The 19,536-nt window shown below is 47.3% G+C and overlaps 1 long non-coding RNA gene across 1 annotated transcript; it reads right to left on the bottom strand.

Annotated features, from left to right (window-relative positions):
• Positions 1-4,390: 4,390 nt before the first annotated feature.
• Positions 4,391-14,387, bottom strand: LOC124512354 (uncharacterized). The gene is made up of 3 exons (XR_006962108.1): positions 14,177-14,387; positions 12,645-12,743; positions 4,391-5,030 (listed from the first exon to the last, which is right to left on the bottom strand). It is a non-coding gene; the product is annotated as an uncharacterized LOC124512354 (long non-coding RNA).
• Between the last annotated feature and the right edge of the window lie 5,149 nt (positions 14,388-19,536).

The following is a 19,536-nucleotide window of genomic DNA, read 5'->3' as shown; positions in this document are numbered from 1 at the left end:
AAGGGACTAAACAGGACAACTAAATACAATTTGTCACCTTGATTGGATCTTGAATTGAAAAAGGAAAAAAACTATAATATTACCCAACACATATCCATATTCACATTTCCCTTGGAAAAAATGGAATACAGATATATATTAGATAATATTATGTCATTGTTACATTTCTCGAATGCAAGCATGGTATTGTAATTATTTAAGAAAGTGTTCAAGTTCTTAGGAGAGACACAATGAAATACTTAGGACAGAAGTGTCATGATATCAACAACTTCTTTTTTTAAATGTTTATTTATTTATTTAGAGAGTGAGAGCACACGGGAGGGGCAGAGGGAGAAAGAGAGAATGCCAAGCAGACTGAGCTGTTAGCGCAGAGCCTGACACAGGGCTTGATCCCACGTACTGTGAGATCATGACCTGAGCCAAAACCAAGAGCTGGACACTTGACCGACTGAGCCACCCAGGCGCCCTTAACAACTTATTTGCAAATGGTTCAGGAAAAGAATGTGTACATGCATATAGAGAGCACACAGGTGGCTAAATTGCTAACAGTTGGTGAACTCGGGTGAAGAAGAGCTGGGTGTTCATTGAATTATTCTGTAATCTTCTCTGTAGTTTGATCTTTTTTAAAACAAAAAGTTGGAAACAACGGTACCCGCATCCTGGTGACCCTGTGGAGGATAGGATTGGGCTAAGGGAGGCTGGATTAGGAATTCCATCCCTCAGGAATTCTCTCCCTGTCACTCGTCAGCAAGGGCTCCCTCTGCCCTGCTGCAGACAGGCTTTTTCCAGGCAGCAGGGCGCATGGCCACAGGCCTCCCAGCTGGTAGCCAGGGAGGAAAGGGGTGTCCAACTCCCTGATGCAGCTTGAAAAACCCTGGGAAGAGGGCTCTGATGGACTCAGCTTGGGTCATGCACCTGCCCGGGTCAGAAAAGGTCAGGGGACGCTGAGCAGGGTGGCCAGGCCCCAGGACTGCCTATGCACTCCAGGCAGTGAGGGGAGACTGCGGGCCTTCACGAAGGCAAAGAGAATCAGTTACACGTGGAGAGTGGGAGGAGGAGAGGAGCAGAGGAAATAAAGATGACTCAACATTTGCTAACTACGGTGACTCTCAGAAGGGGAGGCCATCAACTGCAGGAGAGAATACAAGAAGTTTGGAGCGCTCTATTATCAACCTGAAAGCGGAAGTTCCATGGGCATCTAAGAGGAGAAATTTCATAGATTGTTGGAAATGCAGCCCTGTAGCTCAGGAAAGCCTGGGGGTCCCAGCCGCTCGAGGAAGGTGTGGGTGTGCCAGCTCCAGCGCCAGAACCTGGAAGGTGCCGCCTGGTCCTGCAGCCCCTTGGTGAGAGAGACACCCCCCCCCCCCCCCGCTAATTATGAGGGAGGAGAGGATGAGAGCCATCAAAAGGCAGGGTATCGCATTTCTGTTTAATGCCTCAGCATCCAGTGACTCAGCACGGCCCCTCCTGCTACTTGTTCCAAAGGAACTGGGAGCTGTTAGGCAAATATTGAATAGTATTTGGGTCCTAACCCTGCCAGTGGCAGAGCTTCCTTCCTCGGTGTAGACAGCCCTCTCAGATTCTTCAAACCCAGCTACAGCAGGGGCTGTTGAGCCCCTCAGTGCTCAAGCCTGGCTTTCCAGAAACAGCTCACTGCCAAGGAAGGCGTCACTGGGGGAAAGAAGGAAAAAGCAGGATTACCCGAGGGCCAGGGAACTGGCTCCCGTCTCCTATTTTTCTCTCCAGAAAACAGCTCCCCCTTTTTCACTATCGTCCCTTTGCCCTCTTATTTTGTGTTTAGGAGAGTTTGCATCTGTCATTAATCCTGGAGATCCAGAATTAGTCAGATATGGGTCTGGAGTCCGGTTTCTTTATCTACCACCTGGGAATAATAATGCGAGTTCCCCCAGGGAGAAAGTGAAAGTCAGTGAGACAACGCAGGTTAGGAGCCCTTGGCCCACGGGGGGTGCGAGACAAGCATGAGCTGCTCTCCCCCAGGAGGGTCTGAACAAGGCCAGAGGTGGACACCTCCATTCCTTGTGCTGCTCACACCTCCCCTGGGGAGATTTCCAGTCACAAAGCAGAGGAGATGGGCCTCAAATGCCCCAGGGGGCGGTATGGAGGAAGGCCGGAGGAGGGTGGCTGGGACTTCGCTCATATGAACTGCACACCTAAAATAAGGCCAGGCAGAAGACTGGGAATTTCCTATAATCTTCGCTGTGGATGTCCTATTTATAAAGCTGAGTCACTGCCAGCCGTTGCTTCGCCGCCACTCAGCGTGTGGAGACAGGCTGCAACAGGAAGTGAGGAGCACACCCAGAAACATCCGTCTCACTCAGGCTTTCGGGGACGCCCTGGGTCTGGCCTGGCCCTTCAGCTCTCAGAAGCACCTGGACAGGTCAGGGCATTTGCTACCTCACCAGGCTTACCATCTCTCCTTTTCCTGGCTTCTTTCCTCCAGAATAGCCTCCTCTGTGTTGAGGTTATAAATTTACAAAACACACTTTGCCTTCTTCATGGCTTGCTTACAAACACAGCCAGGCCTGTCTGCCCCCGAGACCCAAGGGGTCTGGCGTCTGAGTTGGATTTGAAGGCATCTGTCTGCTTCTCCACAGGAACAGACTTCCTGGATGCCTCTGCTCCTCCCATGTGTTAAAGGCAGCAGATTCTCCAAGGACAGTATTCATACATTCAGGGCTCTGGGAACCTGGGTTGCTGAATTCATTAAAGTCAGTAAAAGAGCAAAAGAGGCAAAGGCAAAGGCCACCCCATCCTGGCCCCCAGCAGTCCTGTCAAATACTGTGCAGGGCAGAGGGCAGCCCTGTTGTGCCCTCTCTCAGATGCGCTGAGAGGTTTTCAAACCAAAGCAACCTTAATAATTCAGCTACGGTTCCTCATTAAACGAGGCAGACAAGCTGCCTAGTTAAAACCTTCTCAACTCCTGACCTCCCCTCAGGAAACTTCTTTTCAGAACCAAGTGTAGGGTTCTCAACGTGGCCGTGCATTGTGGATCCAGCTCTGACTTGCAGGAGCTCTGGGGAAGTACAGAGTTCAGACCCTGGGAAGTTCCTGGGCCCTGTGGCTTTGGGTATTTGGGTCATAGTAGTGCATGGGGATAGCAGTCACAGGGCAGGGCCTCTATCAGTCAGTCGGCATGGCTGGAGGCGGGAGGGGTTTGGAGGTGCCCGCCTATCTCCAGCTGCTTGATCTCCTCACCCCCACATTAGGTGACCAACACCCGCCCCTGCCGCCTCCAGGGCATTTTTGGTGAAACTGCTAGATGGTGGGTCTCTGGTCCAGCTACTCTTCTGGAACCAGAGACCTTTTTTTTTTTTTTTTTTTTACCATCTATTGTCTGATACTTCCCAGGCTCCCAGACTGAGCCTCCAGCCTGTCAAAGTCCCCCTCAAAAGAGTCTTTCCCTTTTCTCTTCTTCCTCCTCTCTAAATCTCTCCCTCTCACTTCTGGGTGACAATCCCTCCCGTCCCCTTTCCTTGTTGCCAGAGAACTTTAGGCCTCCTTCTCTCCCATTACAAGCAGGGGTGTGTGTGTGTGTGGGGGGGGTGGAGGCAAGACTCTGAAGCTTCGGAGAACCCAGATGTCAGCATCAGAGACACCCTCTTCCTGTAGTGGGGGGAGGAGGAAACACTTTCCACTGCTCCCCAGTGAGTCGGCCCCTTTAATTACCACCGCTACCTGCCACAGAAATTAAATGGGGGAGGTTTCTTCCTGCAGCAATGAAGAAACAGTGTCAACTTAGAAAAAACAAAGACTCGAACAAATCAGAAACTAATAAGGTTTAGGAAGTTTGCCAGGTACGAGATCAACCTGCACAACTCAGCAGCGTCTCTCTTCGCTCACAATAGCTACTAGAAGATACTACTAAAAAGATACCCTTTACAACAGCAACAAGAACTACAAAACATCTAGGTATTAATCAAGAATACATAAAACTTCCATACAGGTTTTTGAAATTTTAATAAAGAAAACGAAATGATCTGAATAAAGAGTACGTTCCATGCTTTTGGACTAGGTGACCTAATACAGGGTGACCTATCTTGGATGACTCTATAAAGACCTAATTACATTAATGATTAACCTACAAAGTCAGTGCAATCCCGCTCAAAATTCCAGTTGGATTTCTTTTGGGGGAGCTCAAGAAATAAGTTAACTTTTTTTTTTTAAATGTTTTATTTATTTTTGAGACAGAGAGAGACAGAGCATGAACGGGGGAGGGTCAGAGAAAGAGGGAGACACAGAATCTGAAACAGGCTCCAGGCTCTGAGCTGTCATCACAGAGCCCGACGCGGGGCTCGAACCCACGGACCGTGAGATCATGACCTGAGCCGAAGTCGGATGCTTAACCGACTGAGCCACCCAGGTGCCCCAGTAAGTTAACTTTTTGACAAAGCAAAGAAGGGAGCCTTGCTCAGTGCAACACAGGATAAACCATAGTAACAACAGCATAGCACTGGCTCAGGAACAGTCAGCTGGGCCAGCAGAACAGAAGAGAAAGCTCTGTAACACACCCATGTGCTGCATGTGTATATAAACTTGACATAAAAACACGCCTTCTCTGTGGGTGAGGCCACAGGTTAAGGTTTAGTTGAGACATTCTACTACGCCACCATCATTGTAACAAGCATACCTAAGGAATAACAAAATAGGTATGTTGAGGTCCCAGCGTGACTCAAAATGAACTACCTAAAACTGGCTCTGTGGCGAGCACAGCACTGAATGCTCCACAGGCCCAACCTTCTGGAACTCTCTGCCGATGTCAGCAGCAGCGGCGCGCGGCACAAGATGTGGGAAGCCAAGCAGAGAATGCTGAGGCAGGCTGGTGCACAAGGCCGCGGGGCACGCATCTCCCCACATGAAAACCCTTGTGTAGCCAGCGAGCTGATGAGCGCCAGCTGCCGGAAGAGCTGGAGGCGCAGTCAAAGCAGGTGGATTTAGGCTGAGTTCCCTTCGGGGTGCCCAGCGACTTTTCCTTCAGCGAATTCATCCGGACGTTCAGCTCTCCTGGATTCCTAAAAAGCATTTAAAAACCTTAAGAAAAATAGGGCATAAAAATCAAGTCTCAGGGCCCCTGGGTGGCTCAGTTAGTTAAGCATCTGACTTCAGTTTAGGTCAGGATCTCACGGTTTGGGAGTTCGAGCCCCTCATCGGCTCTGTGCTGACAGCTCAGAGCCTGGAGCCTGCTTCGGAGTCTGGGTCTCCCTCTCTCTCTGCCCCTCCCCTGCTCCTGCTCCCTCTCTCTCTCTCACTCAAAAATAAACATTTAAAAATAAAATCAAGTCTCAAATTTTGTTTCCATGCGCTTTACTTATCTGTCATTCATTTAGTATTTGTATAAAATCATGCTCCTCCCCCAGTTTTTTCCCCCTAGTCTAGGTTGTGCTAAGTAGCAAACTAGCCCCCAAACACCGAGGCTTATGTCTTGATAATCGTGGCAGTTAAAGAATGGGTACAGTGGGTTGGATACACTATTGTTTTTGCTTTTATAGGTTTGAAAATTTCCATGATAAAGGTTTTTTAAGTCTCCCTGACTTAGAACAACAAAAATGTATTTTTTTAATATTTATTGTTTTATTTATTTTGAGAGGGAAAGCACGAGCAGGGGAGGGGCAGAGAGCGAGGAAGAGACAGAATCCTAGGCAGGCACCGTCAGCGCAGAGCCTGATATGGGGCTCGAACTCAGGAATAGAGATTGTGACCGGAGCAGAAATCAAGAGCCAGACGCTTAACCTAACCGACCGAGCCACCCAGGCGCCCCACAAACATTTGTATCTTGGCCATGTAACATGCCCATCACGGATCAGCGAGGTATTCCCACTTTGTCCTCGCAGAGAGACCCTAGTGAGCTTCCACGACCGACCGCGCATCGCTGGTCCTGTGGCACAGCAGGGGAAGAGCCACAGGGGAGCCCTGGGATGGTTTATAAGGCTTTTGCCTGGAAGTAAAACGCGCCGTTCACATTTCGCTGACAAACCAAGTCACACAGCCACACGTGGCTGCAGTAGCTCAGAAATAGATAATCCTACTATGTGCATAGTAGGAAGACAACGGAAATATTTGATGAACACCACATGATTACCACAGCCGTCAAGAGATATGCATTTAGAAATTAATTAAGGGCAAAAAGGTGCTGGGATACACCGTAGTTTTTCCCAGGGGATTTCACCCCCAAACAAAAAAAGCTCAGCTTTCTCACTTGTAATAAAACACTCAAAATGATACCGAGAGTGGGAGTTCCACACTGCCAGGGACAGTTTCTCTGTCTTTACCTTGCTGATGCTGAGCACCCTGGCTTGTCTTTACCAGGTGCTAAAGTAAGATTTGCTGAACTGAAGCAGGCCTTCTCTTCCAGAACCCACTGCTCATCTTTGTTCTTCCTTTTACCAAACTCGGTCTTATGGCGCTCCCAGGCAGAGTGGGGAAAGGGCTGGCGTTTTTCTAGAACACTGGGTTATTAAGGCTGTCCTAGATGGCCAGTCTTCCTCAGCTGAGAGCCTGAACTTGAATTTACCAAGGGAGCCTTGAGATCTTCCGATCCCCAAACACGCATCTTACAGGTGAAGAAACTGAACCCGAGAGAAAGTAAGGACTTCTTTTTGCTTTAAGAGTCAATGGCCCCTTGGGGCACCTGGGTGGCTCAGCCGGTGGAGCATCTGACTCTCGATTTTGGCTCAGGTCATGAGTTCAAGCCCCGGGTCAGACTCTGTGTTGACAGTGTAGACCCTGTTTGGGATTCTCTCTCTATCCTCTTTCCTGCCCCTCCCTGCTTCTCTCTCTCTCTCTCTCTCTCTCAAAATAAGTAAACTTTAAAAATTATAAAAAATAAAAGTCTAATAAAAGTCTATGGCCCCTTAAGTCCCTTGGCCTTAGTATTCTCCAAAATGTTTGTGGCTGAACTGACTTTGCAGCCTGGGTATCCTGGATCCCAGGCCAATGCTCTGCCATATCGTACTGAGCCATGTTGTACATGTGTTCAGCAAAACTAAAATTAACAGAGAGAGGGAGAGGGAGAGTGCTATTTAAATGAGACAGAATTCTGCCTGCAATTCCATTCAATGAATGGATAGGAGTCTGCTGTTCCCAGGAGACCTTGGTTCCTGCCTTCTTCTCTTTGTGTAAGAACTAGCTAGCACAGCCCTGGACCCAGGCTATCCTTCACTTGGGGCTGCGCTGAAGAGACAGTATTCTGTTCCAACACTGGAGGGAAAGCTGGGCCTGCCAGACTTAGTGAGAAATGGTGGCATGGTCTCCGAGACGGCAACTTCTGACAGGATTTCCAAGGGTCGTTTGGACCATCCTCATGGTCTTTAGCACCTAAGCCTGGGTACGATGTGCCTCTGCTCTAATCATTGCCAGTGCAGGAGACAGGCTGCCCAGAAAGGACCCATTCAGAACAGTGCCGTGTGTTCAATAAGCCTTTGATGGGCTCTTACTGGAACATCTTATGGGCAAGGGAGCATGGAGACAATGAAAATTTGAACAAACCTACACATCACTGCACTACAAAAGTCATTAAAATATTGAAGGATTTAAAGGCTTAATGACCCAGCAAAGATGGAAAATACTTTCGAATGCAGCTCTCAGTCGTTAAAAATGCATTTTGCACGCCACATTTACCTCCTGTGAAAATGGGGGAAAATACATTCAGGGCAAGATTGCCACAGCTTCCCAAGAAGAAAGCAAGGGACAGTCCTCAAAGAGTGACCAGTGAGGTGAAAGCTCTCAGGTGCTCAGGTTGTCTTTCTGTGGGGACTGGCGACCCTACGGCCATTTAAAGCTATAGCCAGTCTGGGGTGCCTGGGTGGCTCCATCAGTTAAGTGCCCAACTCTTGATGTTGGCTCATGGTTCGTGAGTTCAAGTCCCACATTGGGCTCTGCACGGACAGTGTGGAGCCTACTTGGGATCCTCTCTCTCTCTCTCTCTCTCTCTCTCTCTCTCTCTCCCTCTCTCTCTGCCCCTCCCCTGCTCATGCTGTTTCAGTCTGTCTGAAAATAAGTAAATGAACTTAAAAAAATTTTTTTTAAATCTACAGCCAATTCACCATTCCAGAGACTTCCGAAATGTGCAAGATTCAGAAAGCATATTTCTGAGAGAGATCCCGACATAGAGAATGATGCCAAAAAGAGTCTGGCTTAGCAGAAACATCCAGAAGGAAAGCATTAGGAGAAATGTATGTGGCAAGAAACACTGAGGGAAGCAACTTACCCAAGAGACCAAATGAATCTCCTACCAGTGCATGTTTATTTATTTATTTTTTCTTACCAGACCTTGGTTTCTGGATTAGTTTGCTAGGGCTACCCTAACAAAGTACCCCCGATGGGCGGCTTAAACAACAGAAATATATTTTCCCTGCAGTTCTGGAGGCTACAAGTCTGAGATGAAGGTGTTGGCAGGCTTGGTTTCTTCTGAGCCCCTCTCCTTGGCTTACAGATGGCCACCTTCTCCCCATGTCTTGACATCACCCCTCCCCCCACCCAGCCAGTCTGTGCCCAAATTTCCTTCTCTTAGGAGACACCAGTCATATTGCATTAGAGTCCACCCTAATGACCTCTTTTTAACTTAATGACCTCTTTAAAGACCCGGTCTCCAAATCAGGTACACTGTGAGGTGCTGGGGTTTAGGATTTCAACATACGGATTGACAGGGGTTGGGGGGTGTGCACAATTCAGCCCATAACAGTTACTGATTATAATAGACCAAAAAGGAGCCGGTGAGGGTTTTTGTTTCTTTTTACACAGAAAATTAAAAGTTCCTGTTGTGTGGAGTGGCTTCTGCCTTTCTAAGGTGTTCGACTCCATGAAACTTCAATTCACAAGCATTCCTATTGGCATGGACAGAGAGGGGGCAGATGCCAGGGCTGTTAGCCGTGAACCGGTTCTGTGTTCTGTGCGTGCTTATAGGCAGTTCACATACCCCTCCCAGGCCTGTTTCCTCATTTGTAAAACAAAGAAATTGGGTCGGTGAGAGGGATGTGGGGACTGGCACTCAACCCCCTTTCGGGGAGCTTTCTTGTGTGGCAGAGATGAGAAACCCCCAAACTACACTTCCCAGATTCCTTTACAGCTAGGGTTCTGGCTGTGACTTAGGTAGCTCCGAGGAGATGCCCTGGTAGGAGACAGGGACAAAATGAAGTCGAGGCCGTCTTTCTGTGGTTTCTGCTGTGGAGGCCTTCCCATCACACGGAAAGGAAGCGAGGGGGCTGCAGTTATCATTCCGGTGTCTGTAACCAGGCTGAGGTGGGGGCGCAGCAGCAGGGGAGCACCTGGGGAGTCCTTCCCAAAGATACACGGGGAAAACAGGAAACACAGGCACAAGCATGTTCTTTGCTGCACTGTTGTAGTATGCGACTGGTAACAACCCTAATGTCCTTTCATGGCAAACTGCAAAAATAAACTATGGTGTATCCCCCCCCCCAGAATGTTCTGCCGCTCTATAACGAGATAAAGACAATGTTTCCATATACCACTATGGAGTTAACCTTTAAGATATACAGTTAAGTGGAAAAAAGCAAAGTGGAGAAAAAGGTATAAAGTGGATTACCGTTTAGAAAGGGGAGATCAGTATGTATGTTTTTTTAAAGAAATCTAAGAACAAAAACAAGAGGTAGCCCCAAAGATTTAAAAAAAAAATTTTTTTAATGTTTACTCATTTTTGAGAGAGAGACAGAGCATTAGCGGGGGAGGGGCAGAGAGAGAGGGAGACTGAATCCAAAGCAGGCTCCAGACTCTGAGCTGTCGGCACAGAGCCCTACACGGGGCTCAAACTCACGAACCGTGAGATCATGACCTGAGCCAAAGTCAGACTCTCAACCAACTGAACTACCGAGGTGCCCCCCCCCACTTTTTTCTTAAAAAATTTTTTTGTTGTTTATTTTTGAGAGGGAGAGAAACAGAGCATGAGTGGGGAGGGGGCAGGGAGAGAGGGAGACACAGAATCTGAAGCCAGAGGCCTAACCGGCTGAGCCACCCAGGTGCCTCCCCACCTTTTTTCCTTAATGTTTATATATTTTTGGGAGACAGAGAGAGAGAGAGAGAGACAAAGCGGGGGAGAGGCGCAGAGAAATTGGAAGACAAAAGATCTGATGCAGGCTCACTGAGAGCAGTGAGCCCAATGTCATGAGATCATGACCTGAGCCAAAGTCACCAAAGTCGGATGCTTAACCAGCCAGCCACCCAGCACCTCCCCCACCCAAAGATTTTTTTTAATGGTAGAAGGAGTGTGACTAAGAGATCAGGTTCCAAGCTCCTATAGTGAAACAAGACAGAAAAGAGAAAGGGACAAGCGGGCAGGCCTGTTTTTTCCAGCGGTTCAGACTTGAGAATGAGGAGGGAACAGAAAGCCCAGGAGGTGTGGAAGGGAAATGAACCTTTACTGAGTGTCTGCCCTTTATAGCACCTAGGCCAGGTGCTTCAAATACATCTTCTCTAATCTTCTCCAGGTTTGATTTCAGGTAGGTATTTTTATTGTCCTCGTTTTGTAGATAAGGAAAGGAAAGCAAAGAGGAGTTAAACAACTTGATCAAATTCATAAAGCAAGCAGTGTCAGAAAATAGGACTTTGCAACGAAGGCTTTGAGATCAGCTATATACAGCCTCACTCTCTTGCTGGGTCCCCAGATGGAGACCTTCGGCAGTAGCCACAGGGAGATGACACCTTAGAACCCCGCTGTCTCCTTCCTTTATCCATCCATAGAGTGGGGCACTAGGCCGGGCTGCAAGGGTTGGGCCCCAAGCTTAGCCAGGGCATCTCCCAGCCTCCTAACCTGTCCCCATCTGGCTGGGGGACAGGGGAGTGCCTCTAGGCCATTGGCTTTCAATCTGATTGCATATTAAAACCACTGAGGATCTTTAAAAAATACTGATGCTCAGGTCTTATCCCCAGAGATTCTGATTTAATAGATATGGGTTGCAGCCTAGGCCTGGGGTTTGGAGAAGCTTCCCAGGTAATCCTAATATGTAGCAAAGTTTGCGAACCACGGATCTGAGCTGTTGCGGTTTCCACGTGTAGTCAGGGCCAGAACAATTGGCATTCACCTGAGAGCGAGTTAGAAATGAGAAATCTTGGGCCCCACCCCAGAACTACTAAATCAGAAACTTGTGGGGAGGGAGGAGTGAAGGGAAGGAGCCAATGATCTGTATTTTCATTAGCCTTCCACATGATTCTAACTCACCCTAAAAGATTGAGAACCACTGCTCTAAGCAACAAACTAGAGACAGATCACCACATGCTATGGTTTCCTTTGTCAACTACCCCCCAACTGCTATGTTTGTTGCAAAGTAAGACAAATTTGATGGACCTAGGCAATGAGACTGTCCAGGCCATTCCCCCAAGAACAAAACGTTAAGATGTGAGAATGTATTTAAATGTCACTTGGAATCATCTGGAACTCACTGCAGCTTCAGAAAGGGAGCAGCGTTATCAAAGTGGTAACATACCAAAATTTGCCAAAGGGAGCATCAACAGCCAAGGGAAAACATGGTCCTCCAGGACAGATGAACCAGGGTGAACAGCCCAGGGGAACCAGCAGCCTGGCAAGTCGTCATAACAAGGCTTCTCAATGGGAATGGGGTGTTACTCTCCCAGAACTGTCATAACAAATGACTGTAGATTTAATGACCTAAAACAGTGGAAATCTGTTCTTTCACAGTTCTGGAGGACACAAGTCCAAAATCAAGACATCAGCAGTGTTGGTTCCTTCTGGAAGGTCTGAAACAGAATCTGTTCCATCCCTCTCTCCTGGCTTCTGGTGGCCGCTAACAACCCTCAGAGCTCCTCATTGTGTAGACACATTGCTCCAAATCTCTGCAGGCCTTCCCAGTCTCTGTATCCAAAATTTGTCTCCTTTCCGTATAAGGACAATCATTGGATGTAGGGCCAGCCCTCAATGGAGGATGATCTTATCCCGCGATCCTTCACTTAATCACATCTGCAAAGATTCTATTTCCAAATAAGGTCACATTCACAGATTGCAGGGCAGGGGTGGGGTGGGAGAGGAGGGGGCTATTAGGACTTAGACCTTTTTTTTAATATAAGTTTATTTATTTTGAGAGAGAAGGAGAGCACGTGCCCACGAGCAAAGGCATGAGTGGGGGAGGGGCAGAGACAGAGAGGGAGAGAGAGAATTCCAAGCAGCCTCCGCGTTGTCAGCACAGAACCTGACTTGGGGCTTGAACTCATGAACCGTGAGATCGTGACCTGAGCCAAAATCAAGAGTCAGATGCTTAACCAACTGGGTGACCCAGGCGCCCTTGGACCTTATTTTTTTTTAGGGCCACAACTCACCCCACTACAGATGGGAAATAAACTTCACTTTCTTACAGCTGCCCTTCAGATGCTGATTCTAAGCAGAGGAATTTCCTGAGGTAACTCAAGACAATCATGAAGGGCCTGGAATACAGCACTAATTACTGGCTTCACAGAGTTCGACAATATACAGAGTGCTTTCATGTGTGCTCACAAAGCCTTGCCACAGAGCAGGGATGTTTTTCTGCTATTGCATAGGAGGAAACTGAGGCACAGGGAGACTGAGTGGCTCACCAAAGCTCACAGTAGCTGGCAGCTACTGTCAGGAGTCACAATTTCACCCTATTGTCTTCAAGAAAGTGGGGGGCAGGCAGATCTCTTACCTAAGCGGTCTCATCGAGATTCAGCATTGCGCCAGCCAGTGGATCGCCAGCGATTCTGGTCGCTTTCTCAGTTTCCCATGCCCTTTCTCAACTCCAGTCCTACAAACAGAGAGAGTCTTGTATATGCTGGGCACTTGACCTCAGGGAGGAACTCAGTAAATGTAGACAGAATGATTTTGTTTGTTTCTGGCCCTAGCTCAGCAGGAAATCTGTTTGATATACACAGATTAATATGCACCTATTCCAGGAGTTAATCCAGACGACCCTCAGACATACTTGGATGCATAATGAAAGCATAAACGGTGGGTTCTGACATCAGTCTCCTTACTCTCTTCAACTCAAAAATGGATGAAAGCCTGTAACCCTAATGTAGGTGTCTAATCTATCTCAGGGGCATGCCTACTCTTCTATGTGGTCTGGTCAGTGACACTACGTTGGCTTACCTTTAGGGTCTTTATTCCTGAGCCCCAAGGTCTCAGGTTTGCTTGCTTACCTTAGCCATGGCTGCTGTTTCCCCTTCTAGGAATTCAGAGACACGTGTGGCTTGAATAACCTTGGTCTCCCTGCTCAGGACTCCCGCCTCCCCGGCCTCTGGTGCCAGCTCTCAGCCCTCGGGTTTCCAGCCACCATCATGACTAGCCTACCATCACTTCAGACTCCAAATATCAAAAGTCAATCCTATGGTCCCCTTCTGAATAGTTGCCCCTTTTGAACATTCCCCATCTGCTTAATGGCACCACCTGGAAAACAGACGTCATTGTTCAGCCCTCTTCTCCCCCATCTTCCTCTGAAGGCAACCCTTTCCCACAAGATGGGGGTGGGGCACAGAGATGGGTAGATGAGGAGCGGAGCAAACATTTCTGAGCACTCACTGCGATGAGACAGACCCCGTGCTGTATGCCAACTCACTGATCTCAATAATCCAGCTTGGTGGGGACAGTATTTGTGTCCTAGTTTTACAGGTGGAAAACAGAGGCTCAGAACGATTCGGGGCCTCGGCCACACAGCTGCAAGGCAGAGAGCAGAACCCAGCCTGTGCCCTCTGCACTCTACTGTGATGTGCTGTCTGATTCATTCTTCCTTTGGTGACTCCCAAATGTGCTGCTTCTCTCCTGCCTCTGCTAGCGTTAACCCTAGTCCAGCCTTCACCTCTCCTTCCTGAATCGCTCAACCAGCTTCCTAGTATTCTCTTCTCTGCATGTACTCTTTTCTGCTCCAATTTGCCTGTGTCTGACTTCTTAATATTTCTTTCATATCTCTCATAATGCCTGACCCAGGACTAGACATGGAGTAGACACTCAGCACATTCCGTTAACAGAATATGGGTGTGGCACAGCAGGAAATTTATTTTCTACCATCTAAGTATGATTTTAGATTAGGCTAGGTGTCACCTGCAGGTGCCTTGAGACAATGTAGTAACTCATACCAGATGTAGAATAGGTTAGTAATGTGGTTGACTTGTTACCACCCTTGGTCATGAAGGATGACAATGGAATTTACCCAGAAGTTCATAGCTAATCTACAATGCTTACCGTGGCTGACAGCTTTTATCTTCTCTGCTGACAACTCATAGCCAGTCTTGTTTCTCTACCACTGTACAACTTCAGGTGAGGAGAAAAAGTCCCAAGGCATCATTACCTACATACAGAACCCTCCAGACCAGGTGGGAGTTTGTAGAAGCCACACGTCAAAGGAGTTGCTGGATTCTCAGGAGACTTGGATGAAGACAGTCAAATCACTTCAGCTTAACCTGACCCAGGAATGCACACTTTAAGATGTATATTTCAGAGGGAAAAGTGGATTTTACAGATCTGAATTCCATGTGCTTATCTGATGTAATCAGTAAAGTGTACAAGTTTGAATCACAAATATTCCCTTTACCAACCTAGGTGTAGATCAGAAGAGTTACAGTGTTAGGACGTCCCAGTGAAATATGGAAAATATCCGATGCAAGTGACCACTTGCCAGTTGCCAGGCCCCCAATTTTTCTCCTTTGCCATGAAACTGTTACCGCCAGGGCTCCAGCAGGCTCTCCCCCTTCCCCTCACCAACTCAAAATATCTTCACAAATGCACCCATTCCCTTTAATACATTCATCATCAGTCTTACCTGTTAAACCACACAGCAAAGCTGCATTTCATCTGAGAATCTACTCAGATAACAAGGGTGCCAGACTCAGTGTTTAAAATTCCTTCTCCTGGTGCCTGGGTGGCTCAGTCAGTTAAGCGTCCGATTTCGGCTCAGGTCATGATCTCAAGGTTGGTGAGTTCGAGTCCCGCCTCGGGCTGTGTGCTCAGAGCCTGGAGCCTGCTTTGAATTCTGTGTCCCTCTTTCTCTCTCTCTCTCTCTCTCTCTCTCTCTCTCTCTGCCCCTCCCCCACACGTGTGCACGCGTGCACATGCGCTCTCTCTCGCTCAAAAACAAATATTTAAAAAATTTTTTAAAACAAGTATGCCCACTCCTACCAATGTTATTCAGTGTATTACTGGAAATCCCTGTTAGGGGAATGAAGCAAGACAAAGTAATACAAGGTATCAACATCAGAAAGGAAGAAGTAAAACTGTTGCTATTTGGAGATGATATGATTTTATATAGAGAGAACCCCAAAGACTGAAACAAACACTGTTGTAACTAATCAATGATTTCAGTAAAGTTGCGGGATGTAAAAAAAATAAATAAATAAATAAATAAAAAATAAAAAAATTTTTAAATAAAATTCATTCTCATTGAGAGCAAATTGGTGTAAACTCTTTGTAGGATGACTAGGAAATATTGACTAAAAATTTAAATACAAATATCCTCTGACCTAACAGTTCCACTTCTAGGAATTTTCTTCCCAAAATAGCAAAACCGAGGCAAAACAAAAATACACGTGTGTGGAAACAGTAATTTCAGCATTGTTTGTGAGAGTATGAGAATAGACACAATTAAAATGTCTCTTTTTTAAAAAAATTTTTAATATTTATTCATTTTTGAGAGACACAGAGTGCAAGTGGGGGAGGGGCAGAGAGGGAGGAAGACAGAATCTGAAGCAGGCTCCAGGCTCCGAGGTGTCTTCACAGAGCCTGATGCAGGACCCGAACCCATGAACCACGAGATCATGACCTGAGCTGAAGTCCGATGCTCACCTGACTGAGCCACTCAGGTGCCCAAAAATGTCTTTTAATACAGATGATGGTTAAATAAATTCTGATACATCCAAACAATGCAGCTCTATGACATCATGAGAAAACGAGGTAAATCTTTAGGTGATAATATTGAATATGGAGCGTGCTACAGGATACATTAAGTGAAAAAACACAAAGGGGCAGTGGCGTGGGCACAGTGTGGATAGCATGTGTGTGTACGTCCAGGATGCTTCCTTGCATATAAAAAGGGTATTGGAGCATTTATTCATTTATTTATTTTTTTTAATGTTTATTTATCTTTTGAGAGACAGAGACAGAGCATGAGCTGGGGAGGGGACAGAGAGAGGGGGAGTAACAGACTCTGAAGCAAGTTCCAGGCTCTGAGCTGTCAGCACAGAGCCCGACGCGGGGCTCGAACTCACGAACCATGAGATCATGACCTGAGCCGAAGTCGGCCGCCCAACCAACTGAGCCACCCAGGTGCCCCTATTCATTCATTCATTCATTCATTTATTTATTTTTAATTTTTTTTGTTTAACGTTTATTTATTTTTGGGACAGAGAGAGACAGAGCATGAACGGGGGAGGGGCAGAGAGAGAGGGAGACACAGAATCGGAAACAGGCTCCAGGCTCCGAGCCATCAGCCCAGAGCCTGACTCGGGGCTCGAACTCACGGACCGCGAGATCGTGACCTGAGCTGAAGTCGGACACTTAACCGACTGAGCCACCCAGGTGCCCCTCATTTATTTAAACTAAAGTACCAGCAAGTGCCTCTTCTTCATGTATTTACTTGCTACTGAGTTTACTGTAGATTTCTGAGGACTAACTTGTCCTGAGAAGCAATGATACCATTATCTCCGAATCAAAACAAAAAGGAAAAAAGGGACTAAGAAACTGTTGCCTCTTTATAGCCTCAGGAAAAAATGGAATAGATTTGCTACCACGGCATCCCTATCTTGTTCTCCTCACAGAGACATCCTGCTCCCTTTAAGCTGACATTGGTGGGTCTTGGGGATGGGTACATGCAAGTATCTTTTACAAAAATCTATAATACTGAGCCTGGTGTGGCTCCTTATGCCATTTGTAGACTGAAGAGCCAGAGCCGGGTCCTGATTTTCATTCAGCAGCACAAAGTCAGGGGTGAATACTGGAGATTATCAAAGATCCCACCTACGTTTCCAGGGAATTTCCAGTCCAGCTATTGTAGGGGAAGCTGGGTGGCATTAGGGACCATGGGATTCAGCCCCATATACTTGACCTTGGAATAGTAATAACAATGAAAAGTATATGTTCATGAGGAATGAACATCTCAATAGTTCCTAGTCTCTTAGGTTCCATACCTTGCTTCTCTCAAGGTGGCAGAGCAGAGTGGGTAAGACTCTGTAGCCAAATTCCAAGATTCAGTCCTGGTGATGCCATTTATTAGCTATTTGATCTTGAATAAGTTACTCTCTGCTCTTAGCTTTCTCATCTGTAAAATGGGGTAACTCTGGCACCTATCTTCTAAGACTATCATGAAGATTACACAAGTAAATAGAAGTGAAACATATACCAAGTACTCAATCAATGCTACATCCTTAAAAGCTAATCTGCTTCAGAAAACAGTCGTATTTCTGCACAGTAAGCATTAAAAGCTTCAAACCCCTCACTGCCTCTCCCCTCTCCAAGCTCCCCGAGGCCATGAATTAAAATAACAGACATGATCTTTGTCTCCTAAGTTTAACAGAGCAGTTTTTCTTAAGCAATGTTGTCTAGTGCCGCGCAAATTAGTGTAAAGTATTCATTTTATCTCAAGATCATTTTGGAATTCCATAGTCATTAATTTCAAACCCAGACTTGCCTTTGTACTTAATTATTAGTTCTTCTCTCAGGAGTTGAGAACGTAGCACTTTCATTCATCCACGAAAAGTTCAGGTGCTCACGGTGGTGGTCGTGATGTCTGAAAGGATTCAGCGGAATGCTGGGGGTGGTGTGTTAGCGACTTCCAGCTGCTGCTGCAGAAACGGACACCATCTCAGTGGAGCTTCTAGGCTAAAAGGATGGCAGTTTCCTTACTGTGTAGGCAAGATCTAGGATTCCAGAAAAGGAGGTAGCTGTAAGATCCTGAGCAAGCCCTCACCTGTCTGCATCTGAGTTTCATCATCTCTAAAACAGAGGGATTGCATTAAATGCTCTGGTGGTTCTTTCCAGCCCAAAAGACTCCAGGTAGATATATGAATCCTGTCTCAGCTGGGCTTTTTTTTTTTTTTTTTTAAACTACACTGAAGCACTCCCCTCTGATCCCAACATTGCCACCACACACCTGAACACACACACACACACACACAACACACACACACACACACACACACACACAGTAAAATAATAACAGCTCCCATTTACGGAGTGCTGAGTCCCAAGTGCTTTATATACGTCATTGCGCTTAATACCCACGATAAACCTCTGAGGCAGTTATTGATTTTTCAGATACCCAGAGAGGCCAAGGTGAAAGCCAAAGAGGGAGCCGGGATTCCAGGTCCTCCCAGCTCTGTATCATCCTCTGTATCTAGATCAGTGGTACCCTCAGGCCTTCCAAGTCAGCCATGTGTGCGGTGGGGGGTCCTGGAACGGATCCCATGGGACTGCCCTGACATTCAAGGTGTGAAATGGCACTGTCACCCTTGGATTTCTACTTTTCGAGTTTGTTTTGTTTCAGCCATGCTGGTGTTAGGAAGCAGTGTCCGAGGAGTTCTCCGAGAACCCTCCCAAGAGTCTCCGCGGCAGAAGAGAGATTCTGCACATTTGATTCCAAACCTCTTCCCTTCCTCGCAAAAACTCAGAGCCCTCCACAGTTCCACTCAGGAGGGAGATGCAGCCGAGTTCCCCTCCTGTGAGTTCCCAACTTGCGGCAGACCTCTGGGCAAGGCTGACCCAGAGTGCGGAGGGAGAAGACCTCACTTTCCGTGTCTGGCTACAGTGCACAGATTTGAGTCTTTGATTTTACCGCAGCTGCACATTTTCTGAACGTTTATCCTCCTTCCCAGCCTTAAGCATTTCAGTCTACCAGCCAATCCCTCTCTCCCTCTCCCTCTCTCTCTCTCTCTCTCTCTCTCTCTCACACACACACACACACACACACTCATATCCTCATTCATTCTCTCTTTGAGGATGTTTCATAGCTGAAAATAAACACATCAAAATTAAGACTGTTGCCTGTGACAAGAAAGCGTATCTGAAAGAATTACAAGCCAGAGTTCTTAAAACCTCAGTCATTAAGGAATGTCTCTGGAACCATCCTCCTCTTTACAGGGTGGAGAGCTGCAATAAATAGAACTCATCAGAGACTGAGACATACTCAGAATAAGACATGCACACATTTATTATGAGCAGCTGCATTCAGCTGAGTTCCTGGAGGGATGTGGGAGAAGTCTGGCATTCATTCACTGCTCTGGAAAAGGCTGATACCAACAGCACCCAAAGGAACAAGTTCCCGGCACCGTGGGTGGCACCCATCAGGCAGCAGCATCCACACGGGTGGGGCCAGCCTCTCCCTGGGCCTTGGTGCCCTGGGCCTCCTCGCCCCCACCACTCGGCTACCCTGGGTCAGTCACCAACCCTGCATCCTCCTCTCAGGCCTCCAGCCCCTCAGAAGTGGGGTGGGCTGTGAGGAAGGGCTTCCTGAGCCGCTCCCCTAAACCCTCTGATGAGACCGTCCGTCCAAGGGCCCTTAGATGCGGCCTGCCCGTGGGGTGGGAGAGGGGCAGGGCCCAGCCAGGCAGCCTGCA

This window comes from Lynx rufus, unplaced genomic scaffold, assembly GCF_022079265.1.
Source record: "Lynx rufus isolate CCGP_SWC_20201006 ecotype Redwood Valley unplaced genomic scaffold, mLynRuf1.p SCAF_17, whole genome shotgun sequence".
NCBI classification, from domain to species: Eukaryota; Metazoa; Chordata; class Mammalia; order Carnivora; family Felidae; genus Lynx; species Lynx rufus.
Note: the sequence above shows the minus strand (reverse complement) of the source record. Positions and strands in the feature narration are given on the sequence as shown.